Raw genomic sequence first — 12,490 nt, 5'->3', positions numbered from 1 at the left:
TGATTGAGTTAGGTGGTTTGCTTGAAGGTCAGAAATGGCTTTCAAGTGCCGGTCATGTCTAGGGCACCCTCCAGAGGCGTGACAAACATGGTATCAGAGCACAGAGTTCAAGTGTCCTAGGGAGTCTATGAAGCCGTGTCTAGTAGAGTCTTGCTTATGGGTGTGTTGTGCACCACACTTATAATCAGGAGGCTATAGGACATTAGGAATTGTTTCACTTCTTACATACTCTGACTTCGTGCGATAGAGTTAAACTCTATAAACCTCCTTTCTAATTCGTGCATTTGTACGTTACAGATAATGCCTCCTAAATGTACAGCTAGCCAGAGAAACGTTGACAACGCCAAAATACCCCAATCAAAGGTACGACCAATAAGGGCTAGAGGCCGATCTACGAGGTATGCGGAGGCAACCCAAGTGTCTGCTACTCCGGCTGCACCCATATTAGAGGCAGAATTTCGAGGGGCGATTGCAATGCTCACGCAATTAATGGCTGCCCAAAATTGTAACCAGAGTTCACCGACTCTTAGCTCTAGTCCTCAAGAGTCATCTGCAGCCACTAGAATTTGAGACTTTCTGAGAATGAATCCGCCGGCATTCACAGGTTCTAAGGTTGATGAAGACCCCCAAAAACTTTATTGATGAGATGTGGAAAATTCTGAAAGCTATGTATGCTATGGAAATTTAGGGGGTTGAGTTGGTGTCCTATCAACTCAAAGATGCGTCTAACATTTGGTATAACTAATGGGAACATGGTAGGGGTGAGGATGCTGAATTTGCTAGGTGGGATGAATTTGAAGGAGCTTTTCTTAACCACTTCTTTCCCTGAGAATTGAGGAAAGCGAAGGTGGAGTAGTTTGTAAATCAGAAACAAGAAGGTATGACAGTTAAGGAGTATGGCCTGAAGTTCATCTGACTGTCCAGGTATGCTCCAGAAATGATCCTAGATATGAGGTCAAAGATGAGAAAATTAGTCTCTAGATTAAGGAGGCATGTGAAGAAGGAATGCAAAGCAGCATTGTTGATCTCGAATATGGATATTTCCAGATTGATGGTGTATGCTCAACAAGTAGAGGATGAGAAGAGGAAAGAAAGAGAGGAGCATCTGAGCAAGAAGGCAAAATCCGCGGGCCATGAGAATGAACAGAGGCAAACCAAGGGCAACAGGTCCTTCTTCCAGAAGAGGCCTCCCAATTATGCCCCCTTTATCGCTAGCGCACCTATAGGGTAATCAGAGGGACTAGGGGTAATCATAGGGGCACTACTTCAGGTACGAGTGGAGGTACAAACCGCCTATATGCCATGGGTAGTCGTCAAGACCAGAAGAACTCTCCAAATATCATAACGGGTATGATACGAGTCTCTTCTCTTGATTGTTATGTATTGATGGATCCGGGTACCACCCTATCTTTTATGACTCTTTATGTGGCTAGAAAATTCAATAAAGTTCCTGAATATCTTCGTGAGCCTTTTTGCGTAGCTACTCCTATCGGTGATTCTGTTCTAGCTAAGAAGGTTTATAGAGATTGCACTATGTCGATCCATCACAGGAACACTTTGGCTGACTTAATGGAATTATACATGGTCAATTTTGATGTGATCCTTGGCATGGATTGGCTTTATGTCTGTCATGCCTCTATTGATTGTAGGACTCAGATTGTCAAGTTCAAATTCCCGTATGAGGCAGTCATAGAGTGGAAAGGAAGTCCTGTTATGCCTAAGGGTAAGTTTATTTCTTACATCAACATGCACTCCATACAAGTAGTGAAGCTGTGAAGAATTGGCCTAGACCCACATCCCCGACAGAGATAAGGAGCTTCTTGGGTTTGGCCGGCTATTATCAAAGGTTTGTAAAGGGATTCTCATCCATATCATCGCCATTGACTAAGCTGACCCAAAAGAAGGCTAGGTTACAATGGTCCGATATTTGTGAGGAAAGTTTCTAGAAAGTCCAAGCTAATCACTGCTCCTGTCTTGACTTTGCCCGATGGAACAAAGGGCTTTGTGGTCTACTGTGATGCATCCAGGATTGGTTTGGGTTACGTGTTGATGCAAAGGGGGGAAGGTGATAGCCTATGCTTCAAGACAGCTTAAGATTCATGAGATAAATTACCCAACTCATGACCTCGAGCTGGCAGTGGTGGTTTTTGCGCTTAAAATTTGGCGCCAGTACTTGTATGGAGTGCATGTTGATGTATTCACCGATCATAAGAGCTTACAATATGTTTTCAGCCAGAGAGAACTCAACTTGAGGCAAAGGAGATGGCTCAAGCTACTCAAGGACTACGATATGAGCATCCTCTACCATCCAGGTAAAGCTAATGTTGTTGCTGATGCTCTTAGCAGGCTGTCTATGGGTAGCACTACCCATGTAGAGGAGGGGAGGAGGGAATTGGCAAAAGAGGTACATAGATTAGCCCGATTGGGAGTTTGTCAGGAAGAGAACAATGAAGGCGGAGTTACCGTTCAAGATGGGTCTACATCCTCACTTGTGGCAGAGGTAAAGGAGAAGCAAAACCAAGACCCTGTCCTTCTCAAATTGAAGGGAGTTGTTCACAAACAAGAGGTAATGGTTTTTACCAAAGGGGGAGATGGTGTGTTGAGGTATCAAAATAGATTATGTGTGCCTGATGTCGATAATGTTCGAGAGAGGATTATGGCTGAAGCGCATAGTTCCAGATATTTTATTCATCCGAGCTCTACGAAAATGTACCATGACTTGAGGGAAATCTATTGGTGGAGTGGGATGAAGAGAGATATTGCGGAGTTCGTTTCCAAGTGCTCGAATTGTCAACAGGTGAAAGTAGAGCATCAAAGGCCATGTGGTTTAGCTCAAAACATAAAAAATCCAGAATGGAAGTGGGAGATGATCAACATGAACTTTATTACGGGTTTGCCAAAGTCCCAAAAGCAACATGATTCGATTTGGGTCATTGTGGATAGAATGACGAAATCAACTCACTTCTTAGCAGTTAAGACTACTGACACCGCAAAATATTATGCAAAGTTTTACATAGAGGAGATCGTCAGATTGCATGGGGTCCCTTTGTCTATCATCTCAGATAGAAGAGCCCAATTCACTTCGTAATTTTGGAAATCCTTTTAGAAGGGTTTAGGTTCGAAGGTGAACTTGAGTACGGCCTTTCATCCCCAGACAGATGGCCAAGCAAAGCATACCATCCAGGCATTGAAAGATATACTGAGGGCATGTGTGCTCAACTTCAAAGAAAATTGGGACGATCACTTACCTCTCATAGAGTTTGCATATAATATTAGTTATCATGCAAGCATTCAAATGGATCCTTATAAAGCTTTGTATGGGAGGAGGTGTAGATCGCCAATTGGGTGATTTGAAGTTGGTGAAGCCGAGTTGATTGGGCCCGATTTTGTTCATCAAGCCATAGAGAAGGTGCGAGTTATTCAAGAGAGGCTAAAGATAGCCCAAAGCCGCCAAAAATCTTACACCGACATAAGGAGGAGAGACTTAGAGTTTGAGGTGGGTGATTGGGTATATTTAAAAGTGTCACCCATGAAAGTTTTCATGAGGTTTGGAAGGAAAGGGAAGCTCAGTCCTCGATATTTTGGTCCTTACCAGATTTCGAGGCGGATTGGAAGTGTTGCCTATGAGTTGGAGTTACCCTCAGAGATAGACTCTATTCATCCGGTGTTCCACATTTCGATGTTGAAAAAGTGCTTGGGCGATCCCTCATTGGTAGTCCCCATTGATAGCGTTGGAATTAAGGATAGCTTATTTTATGAAGAGGTTTCGATCCAAATTCTTAATCGCTAAATCCGCAAATTGAGGAACAAAGAGGTCAGCTTAGTCAAGGTCCTCTAGAGAAACCAATTTGTTGAGGAAGCCACATAGGAAGCGGAGGAATCTATGAAATCTAAATATCCACATCTATTAATGCCTACAGATGAGAATATTGAAGGTAATGCCCATTTCCTTGATTTGAATTCATTTGTGCATTTTGAGTCTTGATTGATAATTGATTGAGAATTTGATTAATTAAATGACTGAATTTTGATTGTGATTTGTACCCCAAGTCCATTCTTGATCACTCATCATTGGAGGATGAATGATCCCAAGGGGGAGATAATATAACACCCCTCAAAAAACAATTCTAAGATTCAGACCTTTCTTGTATTCGGGTAGGATTGAACTCGAGTATTGTGGGGAATTTGCATGAGTAAGATAAGTATCTGAGAAATTGAGCAGCGTTAGAGGTGATATGGGGTCATGAAGGACTCCTAGGACCAAATCAATCCAAAATATTCATCGTGGCTAAGTTTGAGGAGGAGTTCGCATGAGGGGTTGACTTCTAACAACCCTATCTTTTGATATATGACGATCTGGGTGGTCCACGACCTATTAAATTAATGGTCATCGAGTCTTCTTTCTAACACCACCAAAAATGTACATTTTGGAGTTTGGAGTCAAAAGATATGACGATCCTAAGATGAACTAGTACAACATAGATTTTTTGGCCTAGGTTGCAATTGTTGGAAAACTGGGCTTGGCGCCACAGTGGTGCGATGCGCCACTATCGCGCCAGAAACATGCCTCAGTAGTTTGGTCTCTGACGCAGCACGCCACTAAAAGGTGTGCAGGGTTTTTCAAGCCAATTTCCAAAACCCAGGAAATATTGGCCTTGGCACTGTAAGGGCACGACACGCCACAATCGCACCAAGAATGTGCCTCAGTAGTTTAGTCCTTGGCGCGGCGTGCCACAACAAGATATGCAAGTTTTAGTCTTATTCAGCATGGCGCTGCAATGGCGCGACGTGCCACTATCATACTAGGAGCATTTTTGCCTATTTTTCAGAACTTTTGAGAAGGGGTAATTTGGGAATTCCCCCAAATTATATATGTATCAGCCTTAGCACATTTTGGGATCATTTTCAATCCCTCACTCTCTCTCTAAAAAGCCCTAGGAGTTCCTCTCTCTCTCTCTCTGTGTTCTTCTTCTTCTTCTCTATTTCCAACAAAGAGAGTTCCAAGAGCTTCAAGATTTGAGTTCCCCATTGAAGACCCAACATCAATGTTTTCTTCAAGTCTTCACTAAGGTATGTAAGGCTATCCAAAACATGGGTTGAGTCCACCCATGTGCCCTACTCTTGCTTTGAGGTTAGATGTCCATGAAAATGGAGTTTCTTGGTATGGTTTATGTTTGAATAAGTCTTGTCTCCTATTGATTTGATTTTGTTTGTGTTGATGTTATTGAGCTAAGAAGTTCCTAAAAACCTTCATATTAGTATGAGTTGATGGATGTGACTTGTTATTATGCTTTGTTGATCTCTTTAACCATGTGATTATGTTGCATAAGTCAATTTCCTTACATGTGTTATTCTACTTGAATTGTTGAGCTAAAGCCATAGAGTTGTGATGAGCCTTGAGGAGATATCATAAATATTTATCTAAATGAGGTTTGATTGAGTTGATTGGAGGATATAATTAACGAGTGTATGAGGTCCTAAATGGAACTTGCCATTATAACTTAATTGAGTTGAAATGAGAATAGAGTTAATGAGTTGGAAATGTCCCACATGAAATTAGCCGTGAGGGCTTGTTTGAGATGATTGGAGGGAGTCTTATGAGCATGGAGTCATGGGAGGAGTATCGATCACCGAAGTGGGTGAGAGTATAGTCCATACTCAAACCCAGAAACTACGCCGCCAATGTAGGTAAGGATGGAACTGTTAAAGTAGAATGCTTCCCATGGGATCGAACCATTAAAGTCGGATATTTCCCATTTTATTATCCTGAAATGATAGGACTTGACTAATCTATGATATCCATGATTAGGGAGGCGTTCATGCCCTAGAAAGGTATAGACGGACGTGGAAACGACGTTTGATTATTGTACTGTCACTGGCTCATAAGTGATGGTTGTCGAATAAGAGAAACTCTCATTTAGGTCTTGATAGTACTCCGAGTCAGTTGAGTTGAGTGGCATGAGATTTGGTCCGGTCTAAAACGCTTCTTGTTAGACTTAGGTCACTTGAGTGAGTTGTTATGTATATATATATGAGTTGAGATCCTGAGTTGATATCGATGCTTTCTTGATGTTTGTTTCCTCCAGCCATTTTACATACTCGTACATTCCATGTACTGACGCCATTTGGCCTGCATCATTTTATGATGCAGCAACAGATACTAGAGATCATCAACCGGCGCTTCGTTGAATATCCACATACACTCCCAGCTAGTTGGTGAGTCCTCCTTGTTTCTGGAGGATGTTGATCTTCCTTGTATAGTTTTGTTGTTGTCGTTTCCTTTATTTTGATTGTTGGTAGCCATGGGCTTGTCATTGGCACCTTCCAGACTTTGATAGAGGCTTCAAAGACTAGAGTGTGGGGAGGTTGGACTGTTATTTTGAGGAGTCCTATTATACTTATTTTGTTGAGTTAAACATGTTTGGCCTTCGGCCCCCATATTGTAAATAACATATTATAATTGAGCGTTCCTTTGAGCGTATATGACTGAATGATGGAATGATTGAGTTAGGTGGTTTGCTTGAAGGTCAGAAATGGCTTTCAAGTACCGGTCACGTCTAGGGCACCCTCCAGAGGCGTGACAAACATGGTATGAGAGCACAGAGTTCAAGTGTCCTAGGGAGTCTATGAAGCCGTGTCTAGTAGAGTCTTGCTTATGGGTGTGTTGTGCACCACACTTATAATCAGGAGGCTATAGGACATTAGGAATTGTTTCACTTCTTGCATACTCTGACTTCGTGCGATATAGTTAAACTCTATAAAACTCCTTTCTAATTCGTGTGTTTGTACGTTACAGATAATGCCTCCTAAATGTACAGCTAGCCAGAGAAACATTGACAACGCCGAGATGCCCCAATCAGAGGTACGACCAATAAGGGTTAGAGGTTGACCTGCGAGGTATGCGGAGGCAACCTAAGTGTCTGCTACTCCGGCTGCACTCATATTAGAGGTAGGATTTCGAGGGGCGATTACAATTCTCACGCAATTAATGGCTGCCCGAAATGGTAACCAGAGTTCGCCGACTCTTAGCTCTAGTCCTCAAGAGTCATCTGCTGCCACTAGAATTTAAGACTTTATGAGAATGAATCTGCCGGCATTCACGGGTTCTAAGGTTGATGAAGACCCCCAAAACTTTATTGATGAGATGTGGAAAATTCTGAAAGCTATGTATGCTATGGAAATTTAAGGGGTTGATTTGGTGTCTTATCAACTCAAAGATGTGGCGAACATTTGGTATAACTAATGGGAACAGGGTAGGGGTGAGGATGTTGAATCTGCTAGGTGGGATAAATTTGAAGGAGCTTTTCTTAACCATTTCTTTCTGTGAGAATTGAGGGAAGTGAAGGTGGAGTAGTTTGTAAATCTGAAACAAGAAGGTATGACAGTTAAGGAGTATGGCCTGAAGTTCATCCGGCTGTCTAGGTATGCTCCAGAAATGATCCCAGATATGAGGTCAAAGATGATAAAGTTCGTCTCTAGATTAGGGAGGCATGTGAAGAAGAAATGCAAAGCAACATTGTTGATCTAGAATATGGATATTTCCAGATTGATGGTGTATGCTCAATAAGTAGAGGATGAGAAGAGGAAAGACAGAGAGGAGCATATGAGCAAGAAGGCAAAATCCACAGGCCATGAGAATGAACAGAGGCAAACCAAGGGCTACAGGTCCTTCTTCCAGAAAAGGCCTCCCAATTATGCCCCATTTACTGCTAGCGCACCAATGCTGCAGAGAAGGTATGATCGGTGGGGATAGAGTCACCAGAAATTCAGACCCCAAGGTTCTTAATCCCAGGCCAGTGTAAGTCAAGGTTCGAGGGGGAAGCCACCATGCGGTAAGTGTGGTAGGCTCTACTTAGGAGAATGCAGAGCAGGAAGGGTTGGTTGTTACAAATACGACCAAATGGACCATTTCCATAGGAAGTATCCAATAAGGGGAAATAGAGTCCAGTATTCTGCCACCGCACTGCCGGCTAAAGGTAATCAAAGGGGAACTACTTTAGGTACGAGTGAATGTACAAACCGCCTATATGCCATAGGTAGTCGCCAAGATCAAGAGAACTCTCCAAACGTCGTGACGGGTATGATTCGAGTCTCTTCTCTTGATTTCTATGTATTGATGGATCTGGGTGCCACACTATCATTTGTAACTCCTTACGTGGCTAGTAAATTCAATAAAATTCCTGAATGTTTTCTTAAGCCTTTCAGTGTAGCTACTCCTGTGGGTGATTTTATCTTAGCTGAGGGAGTCTATAGAGATTGCACTGTGTCAATTCATCACCGGGATACCTTGACTGACTTGGTTGAGTTGGACATGGTTGATTTCAATGTGATCCTTGGCATGGACTGACTTTATGTCTGTCATGCCTCTATTGATTATAGGACTCGGATTATTAAGTTCAAATTCCTGAATAAGGCAGTCATAGACTAGAAGAGGAGTCCCGTCGTGCCTTAGGGTAAGTTTATTTCTTACCTTTGGGCCAGGAAGTTAATCTCAAAAGGGTGTGTTTATCACAGTGTTCGAGTGAAAGATAACAATATTGAGTCCCCACTCTTTGAGTCAGTTCCTGTTATCAATGAGTTTTCTAACATTTTTCCTGAAGGTCTGCCTGGAGTCCCTCCGGATAGGGAGATCGACTTTGGGATTGATGTTCTTCCTGATACCCAGCCTATCTCAATCCTTCCATATAGAATGGCTCTGGCCGAGTTAAAAGAGTTGAAAGAACAGTTAAAAGACTTATTAGTTAAGAGATTTATTAAGCCGAGTGTCTCACCGTGGGGTACTCCGATCCTATTTGTGCGAAAGAAAGATGGGTCCCTTAGAATGTGTATTGACTATAGGAAGCTGAACAAGGTCACCATAAAGAATAAGTACCCTCTCCCCAGAATAAATGACTTATTCGACCAACTTCAGGGTGCCACTTGTTTTTCAAAGATAGACCTGAGATCTGGCTACCATCAGTTGAAGGTGAGGGAGTGTGATATTCCGAAGACCGCTTTTCAGACTCATTATGGCCACTTTGAATTTTTGGTCATGTCCTTTGGGTTGACTAATGCCCCCACAGCTTTTATGGATCTTATGAACCGAGTATTCAAACTATATCTTGATATATTTGTGTTTGTATTCATAGATAATATTTTGGTTTACTCCAAGAATAAGGAGGAGCACGCCCATCATCTTAGAGTCGTTTTGCAAACTCTGAAGGACTAGGTATTGTATGCAAAGTTCTCCAAATGTGAATTTTAGCTTACATCAATGGCTTTCCTAGGCCATATTGTATCTAGAGATGGTATTCAGGTTGACGCTCAGAAGATTAAAGGTGTGAAAAATTGGCCCAGACCTACATCCCCGACAAAGATAAGGAGCTTCTTGGGTTTGGCTGGCTACTACCAAAGGTTTGTAGAGGGATTCTCATCCATATCATCACCATTGACTAAGCTGACCCAAAAGAAGGCTAAGTTCCAATGGTCCGATGCTTGTGAGGAGAGTTTCCAGAAATTGAAGATCAAGCTAACCACTGCTGCTGTTCTAACTTTGCCCGATGGAACAGAGGGCTTTGTGGTCTACTATGATGCCTCCAGAATTGGTTTGGGTTGTGTGTTGATGCAAAGGGGGAAGGTGATAGCCTATGCTTCAAGACAACTTAAGGTTTGTGAGAGGAACTACCCAACTCATGACCTTGAGCTAGTAGTTGTGGTGTTTGCACTTAAAATTTGGCGCCACTACTTGTATGTAGTGCATGTTGATGTGATCACCAATTACAAGAGATTGCAATACGTCTTTAGCCAGAAGGAACTCAACCTGAGGCAAATGAGATGGCTCGAACTACTCAAATATTATGATATGAGCATCCTCTACCATCTAAGTAAAGTTAATGTTATTGCTGATGCTTTTAGTAGGTTGTCTATGGGTAGCACTGCCCATGTGGAGGAAGGAAAGAGAGAATTGGCAAAGAAGGTACATAGATTATCCCGATTGGAAGTTCATCTGGAAGAGAACAATGAAGGCGGAGTTACCATTTAGGATGGGTCTACATCCTCACTTGTGGCAGAGGTAAAGGAGAAACAAGACCAAGATCCCATCCTCCTCCGATTGAAGGAAGTTGTTCACAAACAAAGGGTGATGGTTTTCACCAAAGGGGGAGATGGTGTGTTGAGATACCAAAACAGATTGTGTGTGCCAGATTTCGATGATGTTCGAGAGAGGATTATAGACGAAGCGCATAGTTCCAGATGCTCTATTCATCCGGGCTCTATAAAAATATACCATGACTTGAGAGAAATCTATTGGTGGAGTGGTATGAAGAGAGACATTGCGGAATTTGTTTCCAAGTGCCCAAATTACCAATAGGTGAAGGTTGAGCATCAAAGGCCATGTGGTTTAGCCCAAAACATAGAAATTCCGGAATGGAAGTGGGAGATGATCAACATGGAATTTATCACTGGTTTGCCGAAGTCCCGAAAGTAACAGGTTTTGATTTGGGTAATTGTGGATAGGGTGACAAAATCAGCTCACTTCTTGGCGGTGAAAACTACTGACACCGCGGAGTATTATGCAAAGTTGTACATTCAAGAGATCGTCAGACTGTATGGGGTTCCCTTGTCTATCATCTCAAATAGAGGAGCTCAATTCACTTCCTAATTTTGGAAATCCTTTCAGAAGGGACTAGGTTCGAAGGTAAACTTGAGTACAGCCTTCCATCCCCAAATAGATGGCCAGGCAGAGCGCACCATCCATACATTGGAAGATATGTTGAGGGCATATGTGCTTGACTTCAATGGGAATTGGGATGACCACTTACCTCTCATAGAGTTTGCATATAACAATAGCTATCATGCAAGCATTCAAATGGCTCCTTATGAAGCTTTGTATGGGAGGAGGTGTAGATCGCCTATTGGGTGGTTTGAGGTTGGTAAAGTTGAGTTGATTGGGCCTGATTTTATTCACCAAGCCATGGAGAAGGTGAGAATTATTCAAGATAGGCTAAAGACAGCCCAAAGCCGCCAAAAATCTTACTCCGACATGAGAAGGAGAGACTTAGAATTTGAGGTGGGTGATTGGGTATATTTGAAAGTGTCACCCATGAAGGGCGTCATGAGGTTTAGAAGGAAGGGGAAGCTTAGTCCCCGATATATTGGTCCTTACCAGATTGCGAGTGTTGCCTATGAGTTGGAGTTACCTTCAGAGCTAGCCTTTATTCATCCGGTATTCCATATTTTGATGTTGAAAAAGTGCTTGGGCGATCCCTCGTTGGTAGTCCCCATTGATAGCATTGGAGTTAAGGATAGCTTATCCTATGAAGAGGTTCCGGTCTAAATTCTTGATCGCCAAATCCACAAATTGAGAAACAAAGAGGTTGCCTCAATCAAGGTCGTTTGGAGAAACCAATTTGTTGAGGAAGCCACATGGGAAGTGGAGGAAGCCATGAAATCTAAATATCCCCATCTATTCGTGCCTACCGATGAGAATGTTGAAGGTAATGCCTATTTCCTTGACTTGAATTCATTTGTGCATTTTTAGTCTTGATTGATAATTGTTTGAGAATTTGATTGATTGAATGACTGAGTTCTGATTGTGATTTATACCCCGAGTCCATTCTTGGTCACTCGTCATTCGAGGACGAATGATCCCAAGAGGGAGATAATGTAACACCCCTCAAAATATTTCCCTAAGATTCGGACTCTTTTTGTATTTAGGTAGGGTAGAACTCGAGTATTGTGGAGCATTTTCATGAGTAAGATGAGTCCTTGAGAAATTGAGAAGTGTTAGAGATGATGTGGGATCACAAAAGATCCCTAGGACCAAATCAAATCCAAAAGATTCGTCGTGGCTAAGTTTGATGAGGAGTTCGCATAAGGGGTTCACTTCTAACAACCCTATATTTTGAAAGATAATAATATGGGTGGCACACTACCCATCAAATTAAAGTTCGTCGAGTCTTCTTTTCAATGCCACCAAGAATGTAATTTTTGGAGTTCGGAGTCGAAAGATACGATGATCCTAAGACGAATTAGCACGACAGAGATTTTAGGCCTAGATTGTAATTGCTGGAAATTGGGCTTGGCGCCACTGTGGCGCGACGCACTAGTAACATGCCTCAGTAGTTTGGCCCCTGGAGCGGCACGCCACTATGAGATGTGCAGGGTTTTAATCTAATTTCCAGAACCCAAAAAGACTTAGCCTTGGCATTGTAAGGGTGCAACGCACCACTATCGTGCCAATAATGTGCCTCAGTAGTTTGTTCCTTGGCGTGGCGCGCCACTACGAGATATGCAGGTTTTAGGCGTAATCATCCTAGCGCTGCAATGGCGCGACACGCCACTATCGCTCCAGGAGCCTTTTTGCCTATTTTTCAGAACCTTAAGAAGGGGCAATTTGGGAATTGTCCCAAATTATATAAGTATCAGCCTTAGCACATTTTAGGATTATTTTCAATCCCTCACTCTCTCTCTAAAAATCCCTAGGAGCTCCTCTCTCTCTCTCTGTTCTTCT

This window comes from Solanum dulcamara, chromosome 7, assembly GCF_947179165.1.
Source record: "Solanum dulcamara chromosome 7, daSolDulc1.2, whole genome shotgun sequence".
NCBI lineage: Eukaryota > Viridiplantae > Streptophyta > Magnoliopsida > Solanales > Solanaceae > Solanum > Solanum dulcamara.
This window is presented reverse-complemented; position numbering follows the sequence as displayed.